Here is an 11,119-nt window from a genome sequence, read left to right as displayed (position 1 = left end):
GAAAATAAGAGATAAATTATTATTATTTATATATTTATTTTTCTCCCCAATTTCGTGTTATCCAATTGTTTTTAGTAGCTACTATATTGTCTCATCGCTACAACTCCCGTACGGGCTCGGGAGAGACGAAGGTTGAAAGTCATGCGTCCTCCGATACACAACCCAACCAAGCCGCACTGCTTCTTAACACAGCGCGCATCCAACCCAGAAGCCAGCCGCACCAATGTGTCGGAGGAAACACCGTGCACCTGGCAACCTTGGTTAGTGCGCACTGCACTCGGCCCGCCACAGGAGTTGCTGGTGCGCGATGAGACAAGGACATCCCTACCGGCCAAACCCTCCCTAACCCGGAAGACACTGGGCCAATTGTGCATTGCCCCACGGACCTCCCGGTCGCGACCGGTTACGACAGAGCCTGAGCGTGAACCCAGAGTCTCTGGTGGCACAGCTGGCGCAATAAGAGATAATTTGACACAGAATCAGTCACAGTATTATGAATGTGCTACAGTTGAAGTCAGAAGTTTACATACACCTAGGTTGTAGTCATTAAAACTTGTTTTTCAACCACCCCACAAATTTCTTGTTAACAAACTATAGTTTTGTCAAGTCGCTTAGGACATCTACTTTGTGCATGACACAAAAAAAAATCCAACAATTGTTTACAGACAGATTATTTCACTTATAATTCACTGTGTCACAATTCCAGTTGATAAGAAGTTTACATACACTAAGTTGACTGTGCCTTTAAACAGCTTGGAAAATTCCAGAAAATGATGTCATGGCTTTAGAAGCTTCTGATAGGCCAATTGACATAATTTGAGTCAATTGGAGGTGTACCTGTGGATGTAAAGAAATCAGCCAAGACCTCAGAAAATAAATTGTAGACCTCCACAAGTCTGGTTCATCCAGCTGAAGGTACCACGTTCATCTGTACAAACAATAGTACGCAATAGTACGCAAGTATAAACACCATGGGCCAACGCAGCCGTCATACCGCTCAGGGAGGAGACGCGTTCTGTCTCCTAGAGATGAAAGTACTTTGGTGCAAAAAGTGCAAATAAATCCCAGAACAACAGCAAAGGACCTTGTGAAGATGCTGGAAGAAACAGGTACAAAACAGTAAAATGAGTTCTATATCAACATAACCTGAAAGGCCACACAGCAAGGAAGAAGCCATTGCTCCAAAACCACCATAAAAAAGCCAGACTACGGTTTGCAACTACACATATGGACAAAGATCGTACTTTTTGGAGAAGTGTCCTCCGGTCTGATGAAACAAAAATAGAACTGTTTGGCCATAATGACCATCGTTATGTTTGGAGGAAAAAGGGGGAGGCTTGCAAGTTGAAGAACACCATCACAACCGTGAGGCATGTGGGTGGCAGCATCATGTTGTGGGGGTGCTTTTCTGCAGGAGGGACTGGTGCACTTCACAAAATAGATGGAATCATGACCTCAATCCTATTAAAAAAATTGTGGGCAGAACTGAAAAAGCGTGTACGAACAGGGAGGCCTACAAACCTGACTCAGTTACACCAGCTCCGTCAGGAGGAATGGGCCAAAATTCCCCCAACTTATTGTGGGAGGCTACCTGGCTACCTTTTGACCCAAGTTAAACAATGCTACCAAATACTAATTGAGTGTATGTAAACTTCTGACCCACTGGGAATGTGATGAAAGAAATAAAAGCTGAAATAAATCATTCTCTCAACTATTATTCTGACATTTCACATTCTTAAAATAATGTGGTGATCCTAACTGACCTAAGACAGGGAATTTTTACTCTGATTAAATGTCAGGAATTGTGAAAAACTGAGTTTAAATCTATTTGGCTAAGGTGTATGTAAACTTCTGACTTCAACTGTACATTTGTTTCAGTTAGATCATTGATAAATATGTTCTCTATCATCTCCTCTCCCGGCCATACACACAAATCTTCCCCAGGTAGTGAATGAAAAGCTTGCTCAATGGTTTATGAACACACTCAGCAGCACCAGCACAAGTAGAGATTTAATTTTTTATGAGGGGGCTGAAATTATGGACTCTTATAAATATGCACAAATGTGCTGCTTGTGGTGAGTTATTGGCACTGGCAGGCCACATTATTATGTCACATTAAAGCAGCCATGCTGTTGACAGGACCTATTTGACTCTATCAGAGCACACGCACGCACGTGCGCAGGTATGCACGCACACACACTCACGCACACATACAGGCGCATATGCGCATGCACCCACTTGTAGGATCATGCTCGTCGTAGCCGATGAGAGTAAGACTTTTTGTTTAAAATATTTTTATTAAACACACAAGAATGGTGTATAGGTATACAAGACAGGTATACAATTCTTATCTAAACATAAAAGAGCATACAGGAACAACAAGACCCAGAGTTCTGGGTGCAGAACAAATAATACAAAACACGACATACAAAACAAGGACACGTAGAAAGAAAGAGGGAAGATGTCCCCCCCCCCCCCCCCCCCCTCCCAACTGCTCGGGTGGTAGGGCCAGCACATGCTGCCCAAAGGTAGATTAAAATATTACAATTGAGAGTGCGTTAATAAGTACAAATTCACAGCGCCGACTCGTCCAAGTAGGAGAGGAAAGGCTGCCAGATTTGATCAAATGTTGATCATTTATTGTTCGAGAGTAAGACTTTTAAACAGGTTAACATTCACAAGGCCGCAGGGCCAGACCGATTACCAGGACGCGTACTCCGAGCATGCGCTGACCAGCTGGCAATTGTCTTCACTGACATTTTCAACCTCTCCCTGACCCAGTCTGTAATACCTACATCTTTCAAGCAGACCTGCATAGTCCCTGAGCCTAAAAATGTCAAGTTAACCTTTTACGGCAGTGGGCTAAATCATGGTCACAGAGAGTGTTTCTTGGTATTCTAAAACAAATCTACTTTTAAACAAAAGATTAGACCTCACACACATAATTATGGGCTAAAAAAAGAAGACACCTTTACTATGTCAGACATAGAGTTGAAATGTATTCAATGTTGAATTTGCATTCCAATATTACTCTTTATATACAGCACCAGTCAAAAGATTTGGACACACCTACTCATTCAAGGGTTTTTCTTTATTTAAAAAAATGTCTCCATTGTAGAATAGTAGTGAAGGCATCTAAACTATGAAATAACACATATAGAATCCTGCAGTAACCAAAAAAGGATTTTAGATTCTTCAAAGTAGCCAACATTTGCCTTGCTGGCAGTTTTGCACACCCTTGGCATTCTCTCAACCAGCTTAACCTGGAATGCTTTTCCAACAGTCTTGAAGGAGTTCCCACATATGTTGAACACTTATTTGCTGCTTTTCCTTCACTCTGCAGTCCAACTCATCCCAAACCATCTCAATTGGGTTGAGGTCAGGTGATTGTGGAGGCCAGGTCATCTGACGCAGCACTCCATCACTCTCCTTCTTGGTCAAATAACCCTTACACAGCCTGGAGTTGTGTTGGGTCATTGTCCTGTTGAAAAACAAATGATAGTCCCACTAAGTGCAAACCAGATGGGATGGCGTATCGTTGTAGAATGTTGTGGTAGCCATGCTGGTTAAGTGTGCCTTTATTTGACATAAATCACCAGCAAAGCACCCCCACACCATCACACCTCCTCCTCCATGCTTCACGGTGGGAACCACACATGCAGAGATCCTCCGTTCACCTAGTCTGTGTCTCACAAAGACACAGAGGTTGGAACCAAAAATCTCAAATTTGGACTCATCAGACCAAATTACACATTGCCTCCGGTCTAATGTCCATTGCTCAAATTATTGGCCCAAGCAAGTCTCTTCGTTGCAAGCAATTTGACCATGAAGGCCTGATTCACGCAGTCTCCTCTGAACAGTTGATGTCTGTTACTTGAAATCTGTGAAGTATTTATTTGGGCTGCAATCTAAGGTGCAGTTAACTCTAATGAACTTGTCCTCTGCAGCAGAGGTAAGTCTGGGTCTTCCTTTCCTGTGGCGGTCCTCCTAAGTGCCAGTTTCATCATAGCGCTTGATGGTTTTTGCGACTGCACTTGAAGAAACGTCCAAAGTTCTTGAAATGGTAAGTATTGACTGACCCTCTTATCTTAAAGTAATGATGGACTGTCGTTTCTCTTTGCTTATTTGAGCTGTTCTTGCCATAATATGGACTTGGTCTTTTACCAAATAGGGCTATCTTCTGGATACCACTTCTACCTTGTCACAACACAACTGATTGGCTCAAACACATTAAGAAGGAAAGAAATTCCAAAAATGTACTCTTAACAAGGCACACCTGTTAATTGAAATGCATTCCAGGTGACTACCTCATGAAGCTGGTTGAGAGAATGCCAAGAGTGTTCGCGCCCAGACTCTGTCGTAACCAGCCGCACAATCGGCCTAGCATCGCCCGGGTTAGGGAGGAGTTGTCTGGTAGGGATGTCCTTGTCTCATCGCGCACCAGCGACTCCTGTGGCGGGCCAGGCGCAGTGCGCGCTAACCAAGGTTGCCAGGTGCACGGTGTTTCCTCCGACACATTGGTGCGGCCGGCTTCCGGGTTGGATGCGCAAAGCTGTCATCAAGGCAAAGGGTGGCTACTTTGAAGATTCTCAAATATAAAATATATTTTGATTTGTTTAACATTATTTTGGTTACCACATGATTCCATATGTGTTATTTCATAGATTTGATGTCTTCACTATTATTCTACAAAATTGTAAAAATAAAGAAAAACCCTGGAATGAGTAGGTGTGTCCAAACATTTGACTGGTACTTGTCACGCCTTGGTCATAGTATTTTGTGTTTTCGTTATATATTTGGTCAGGCCAGGGTGTGACATGGGTTTATTTTGTTGTGTTTCGTATTGGGGTTTTGTAGGTATTGGGATTGCGGCTGAGTAGGGGTGTAGCATAGGCTTGGCTGCCTGAGGCGGTTCTCAATCAGAGTCAGGTGATTCTCGTTGTCTCTGATTGGGAACCATATTTAGGTAGCCGGGGTTTCACTGTGTATTTGGTTGGTGATTGTTCCTGTCTCAGTGTGTTTGTATTTCACCAGATAGGCTGTAATAGGTTTTCACGTTCCGTTTCTTTATTTTGTATTGTTTGTGTTTTTTCATTCATTAAACATGTATCGAACTAACCACGCAGCATTTTGGTCCGATCCTTGTTCTACCTCTTCATCAGAGGAGGAGATAGAAGAACGCCGTTACAGAATCACCCACCACTCACGGACCAAGCAGCGTGGTAACAGGCAGCGACAGCAGGAGAAACGAAAGGAAGAATGGACATGGGAAGACGTGTTGGATGGCAAGGGTTGTTACACTTGGGAGGAGATACTGGCTGGAAGAGATCGCCTCCCATGGGAACAGGTGGAGGCACTTAGGAGAGCAGAGGCAGCTGGAGATAAGAGCCGACGATACGAGGGAACACGGTTGGCAAGGAAGCCCGAAAAGCAGCCCCAAAAATTTATTGGGGAGGGCTCAGGGAGAGAGTGGCAGAGTCAGGAGTCAGACCTGAGCCAACTCCCCCTGTTAATCGTGAGGAGCAGCGATCAAAGGACTTCTGGACTTGGGAAGAGATATTGGATGGAAAAGGACCCTGGGCACAGCCTGGTGAATATCGACGCCCCAAAGAAGAACTGGAGGCGACAAAAGCGGAGAGGCGCTGGTATGAAGAGGCATCACGGCGACGCGGATGGAAGCCTGAGAGTCGGCCCCAAAAATGTATTGGGGGGGGCTAAAGAGACCGGGCAGGCACCGTGTTATGCTAGTGAGCGCACGGTGTCTCCAGTGCGGGTGCATAGCCCGGTACGGTACATACCAGCTCTTCGTATTAGCCGGGCTAGAGTGGGCATCGAGCCAAGTAAGGTTGGGCAGGCTCGGTGCTCAAGAGGTCCAGTGCGCCTGCACGGCCCGGTCTATCCAGTGCCACCTCCACACACCAGTCCTCCGGTAGCAGCTCCCCGCACCAGGCCTCCTGTGCGTGTCCTCGGTTCAGTACCACCAGTTCCAGCACCACGCACCAGGCCTTCAGTGCGCCTCACCTGTTCAGCGCAGCCAGCGCTTTCCTCCTCTCCTGCGCTGTTGGAGTCTCCCGCCTGTTCAGCGCAGCCAGAGCCTTCCTTCTCTACAGCGCTGCTGGAGTCTCCCGCCTGTTTAGCGCAGCCAGAGCATTTCTCCTCTCCTGCGCTGCCGGAGCCTCCCGCCTGTTTAGCGCAGCCAGAGCCTTCCTCCTCTACATCGCTGCCGGAGCCTCCCGCCTGTTCAGCGCAGCCAGAGCCTGTCTCCTCTCCTGCGCTGCCGGAGCCTCCTGCCTGTTCAGCGCAGCCAGAGCTGTCAGCCTGTATGGAGCAGCCTGAGCTGTCAGTCTGCATGGAGCAGCCAGAGCTGCCAGTCTGCATGGAGCAGCCAGAGCTGCCAGTCTGCATGGAGCAGCCAGAGCTGCCAGTCTGCATGGAGCAGCCTGAGCTGTCAATCTGCATGGAGCAGCCAGAGCTGCCAGTCTGCATGGAGCTGCCAGTCTACATGGAGCAGCCAGAGCTGTCAGTCTGCATGGAGCAGCCAGAGCAGCTAGATCCGCCAGTCAGCCATGATCTTCCAGATCTGCCAGTCAACCAGAATCTTCCAGATCTGCCAGCCAGCCAGGATCTACCGAAGCCAACTACCTGCCTGAGCTTCATCTCAGTACTGGGCTTCCTCTCAGTACTGGGCTTCCTCTCAGTACTGGGCTTCCCCTCAGTCCCGGGCTTCCCCTCAGTCCCGAGCTGCCCCTCAGTCCCGAGCTTCCCCTCAGTCCCGAGCTTCCCCTCAGTCCCGAGCTGCCCCTAATTCCCGAGCTGCCCCTCAGTCACGAGCTGCCCCTCAGTCCAGTGGGGTTCTGGGTGAGGACTATTAGGCCATGGTCGGCGGCGAGGGTGGATTATCCCAGGACGCGAGGGGGAGGAACTATGACATTTATGGAGTGGGGTCCACGTCCCGAGCCGGAGCCGCCACCATGGACAGACGCCCACCCGGACCCTCCCTATGGTTTTGAGGTGCGTCCGGGAGTCCGCACATTAGGGGGGGGGGGGGTTCTGTCACGCCTTGGTCATAGTATTTTGTGTTTTCGTTATATATTTGGTCAGGCCAGGGTGTGACATGGGTTTATTTTGTTGTGTTTCGTATTGGGGTTTTGTAGGCATTGGGATTGCGGCTGAGTAGGGGTGTAGCATAGGCTTGGCTGCCTGAGGTGGTTCTCAATCAGAGTCAGGTGATTCTCGTTGTCTCTGATTGGGAACCATATTTAGGTAGCCGGGGTTTCACTGTGTATTTGGTCTCTGGTTTGATGAAACAAAAATAGAACTGTTTGGCCATAATGACCATCATTATGTTTGGAGGAAAAAGGGGGAGGCTTGCAAGACAAAGAACACCATCCCAACCGTGAAGCACGGGGGTGGCAGAATCATGTTGTGAGGGTGCTTTGCTGCAGGAGGGACTGGTGCACTTCACAAAATAGATGGCAGCATGAGGAAGGAAAATTATGTGGTTATTTTGAAGCAACATCAGTCAGGAAGTTAAAGCTTGGTCGCAAATGGGTCTTCCAAATGAACAATGACCCCAAGCATACTTCCAAAGTTGTGGCAAAACGGCTTAAGGACTACATAGTCAAGGTATTGGAGTGGCCATCACAAAGCCCTGACCTCAATCCCATAGAATATTTGTGGGCTGAACTGAGTGTGTGCGAGCTTGTGGAAGGCTACCCACCTGGCCAAACTGAGCAATAGGGGGAGAAGGGCCTTGGTCAGGGAGCTGATCAAGAACCCAATGGTCACCCAGAAAGAGCTCCAGAGTTCCTCTGTGGAGATGGGAGAACCTTTCAGAAGGACAACCATCTCTGCAGCACTCCACCAATCAGACCTTTATGGTAGAGTGGTCAGACGGAAGCAACTCCTGAGTGAAAGGCACATGACAGCCCGCTTAGAGTTTGCAAAAGGCACCTAAAGGACTCTCAGACCATGAGAAACAAATTTCTCTGGTCTGATGAAACCTCAGGTCTGGAGGCAACATGGCACCATCTCTACGGTGAAGCATGGTGGTGGCAGCATCATGCTGTGGGGATGTTTTTCAGCGGCAGGGACTGTGAGACTAATCAGGATCGAGGGAAAGATGAACAGAGCAAAGTACAGAGATCCTTGATGAAAACCTGCTCCAGAGCGCTCAGGACCTCAACGACCCTAAGCACACAGCCAAGACAACGCAGGAGTGGCTTCGGAACAAGTCTCAGAATGTCCTTGAGTGGCCCAGCCAGAGCCCGGACTTGAACCTGATTGAACATCTCTGGAGAGACCTGAAAATAGCTGTGCAGTGACGCTCCCCATCCAACATGACAGAACTTGAGAAGATCTGCAGAGAAGAATGGAAGAAACTCCCCAAATACAGATGTGCCAAGCTTGTAGCATCATACCCAAGAAGACTCAAGGCTGTAATCGCTGCCAAAGGTGATTCAACACAGTACTGAATAAAGGGTCTGAATACTTGTGAAAAAATTATATTTCTAAAGTGTTAGCAAAATGTTCCACATTTTGTTACGTTACAGCCTCATTCTAAAATTCATTAAATACATTTGTCCCTCATCAATCTACACACAATACCCCATAATGAGAAATCTTTGTCGTTAAGGTGTATTGCGTGTAGATTGATGAGGGAAAACATTTTTTAAATACATTTTAGAATAAGGCTGTAACGTAACAAAATGTGGAAAAAGTCAAGGGGTCTGAATACTTTCCGAATGCACTGTAACTACCTCAATTACCTCGTACCACTGCACATCAACTCGGTACTGGTACCCCATGTATATAGCCAAGTTATCATTACTCATTGTGTATTTATTATTAATTTTATTATTTTCCTATTATTTCTATATTTTCTTTCTTTCTGGGTTGTTGGGAAGGGCCCGTAAGTAAGCAATTCACTGTTAGTCTACACCTGTTGTTTACGAAGCATGTGACAAACATTTGATTTGAGGTAGCTTCTCTCATCTCTCTCTCTCTCTCTCTCTCTCTCTCTCGCTCTCTCTAGCTCTCTCTCGACTTGGCTATTACACAGGGTATATACACAATACCGAGTTGATGTGCAGGGGTACGAGGTAATTGATGGAGAAAGAGAGAGGGAGAGAGAGAGAGATGAAGAAGGAGGGAAACAGAACATAGAGAAACAGAAAGAGAGAGACATCAAAGCCGGGCTTCCTACACTGCTTTCCATACAAGGGCGGGAACAGGGCCTACATCAGACAAGCTCTTCTGTAAACAGTCTCCTCAGATCTTGCCAGCATGAAGTTCCCCTTCACTGGGCTGCTTTGTCTATCAAAGTGATGTTGGGGCATAGTGGGGCATAGTGGGGCATAGTGGGGCAGTGGAGCTGCACTTCTCTTCCCATATACATGGAGCTGGGGCGGTGCCCTGGCCTCCTCTCCTCCAAATCACCAAATAAAGGTGATTATCTCCACTGCTCCACCCCCCTGCTCCGTCCACCTCCAACTGCCTCTCCCTCCTTTCTCTCTCTCAGAGTTCATTCTCCTTCATGTATTAAAATCTTCCCCCTTTGAAGTGAAGCTTCTTTTCCTACAATCCTTTGTCTTTTTGTTTTCCTCTTGGGAAAGGGTTTTTGTCTTTTTACTTCAATGCTGTAGCTACGTTTCATCTGTCTTTTTGCATTTACTGAGTCTTGTGAATAGTGCAACCTCAGCAGTTTCTGCAACGCATTGAGTAACAGAGAAGAGAAGTAGACGAAACACACCCTCGACGAACAGTACTACAACTGTCACCATTCAACACGGCCCGCTGCACAACCGACAGGGTCAAGTATGTCTCAACCTTGACCTTCCAGGTTGTGTTTTGTAGAACCATTACCCCTTAGTGTTGTGGTTTCCTCTGGCCTGCCTGAGTCACTGAGAGAGGAGTAATTGCAGGTCTGGTTTCTTTCCTCCATTCTTTTCAATGAGCTTAGGGAGCCGTCTTTACAAGCACTTCCCTTTCTCATCCTCCAGTGATCAAAGCCTGTTCTCACAGATACATTTCCCCCACAGACAATACCTCTTCTCAAGGTGCTGTCAGGTTCCTTCTTTGCTTTAATTTCATCTCTTCAACTTTTTTTAATCCCTGTACCCCCTGCCTCTCCCTCCATCTCCTCCTTTGTGGAAGCTGTCAGCCATGACAGTTTGTTGCCGGGAGGGACTTGTGAGAAGAGAAGGTAGGCAGCACTTCTTACAAAGAGCCGCCGCCTGGCTGCACCTCACTCACACTGTCACTCAAACACACAACGCCTGCCTCGCCTCGCTCGCACACTGACACACTCACACTCCTCATTGGCTTCCATGCATTGGCAACCGCAGCAACACACCTGAGAGAAAACAAAAACTCAACAGACACCTTGACCTTGCATCTGTTGCGTCATGTAAGCGGTAGGTTTCACCGCACTAAGAGGGGAGCAGATCAGTAGAGGTGAGCTGAGCTGAGAGGGGAGTGCAGAGAGGGGATTGCAGAGCAGGCAGTTGCATTGTCTGGGCCTCTCAGATCACAGTCGTGGAGGAAACTCAGAGTGACAGAGCCGTGATGGAACGCGGCAGAGCCGCGCTGACAGGACTGAGATGACAGATAGGCTCTGACACATGATGACATCTCCCTGTCGCCTCGGGGTGACAGACAGACAGACAGACAGGGTATCTATCAGCGAAACCTGAGGATATCTCCCTTGCAGAGGCCTGCAGCCACAGCCACAACATGCCAGCCCTCCCTCCCCACCTCTTACACCCTAATCCTCAAAGTTTAGAGACCAGAGTGACAGAGAAAAAAGTATCATTGAATTTGGTGAAAAGAGAAAGCGAGAAAGGTTGGGCGAGATGGAGAATGTGTATGGCCCTGAGGGGAAATATAGGTTTTGTGAAACAATAATTACACCTCTATACCCCTCCCTATGTTCCTCCCTCCCTCTCTCTCTTTTAGAGTGTTTCACTGTGCAAAGGAAGCCCAGAGCTTGGGAGCTATTCTGTCTGTTCTTGTAACAGAGAGCCCACAGACAGGTAGGTACACTAATGTTACATTAAAAAGCCGCAGGTTCTCTGGAACTCTGGGACTCTAACTGTCCCTTGTACATAAGCTGCATCTA

Source organism: Oncorhynchus nerka, linkage group LG27 (assembly GCF_034236695.1).
Source record: "Oncorhynchus nerka isolate Pitt River linkage group LG27, Oner_Uvic_2.0, whole genome shotgun sequence".
NCBI lineage: Eukaryota > Metazoa > Chordata > Actinopteri > Salmoniformes > Salmonidae > Oncorhynchus > Oncorhynchus nerka.
The sequence above is the reverse complement of the archived record's forward strand: the minus strand, read 5'-3'. Positions refer to the sequence as shown.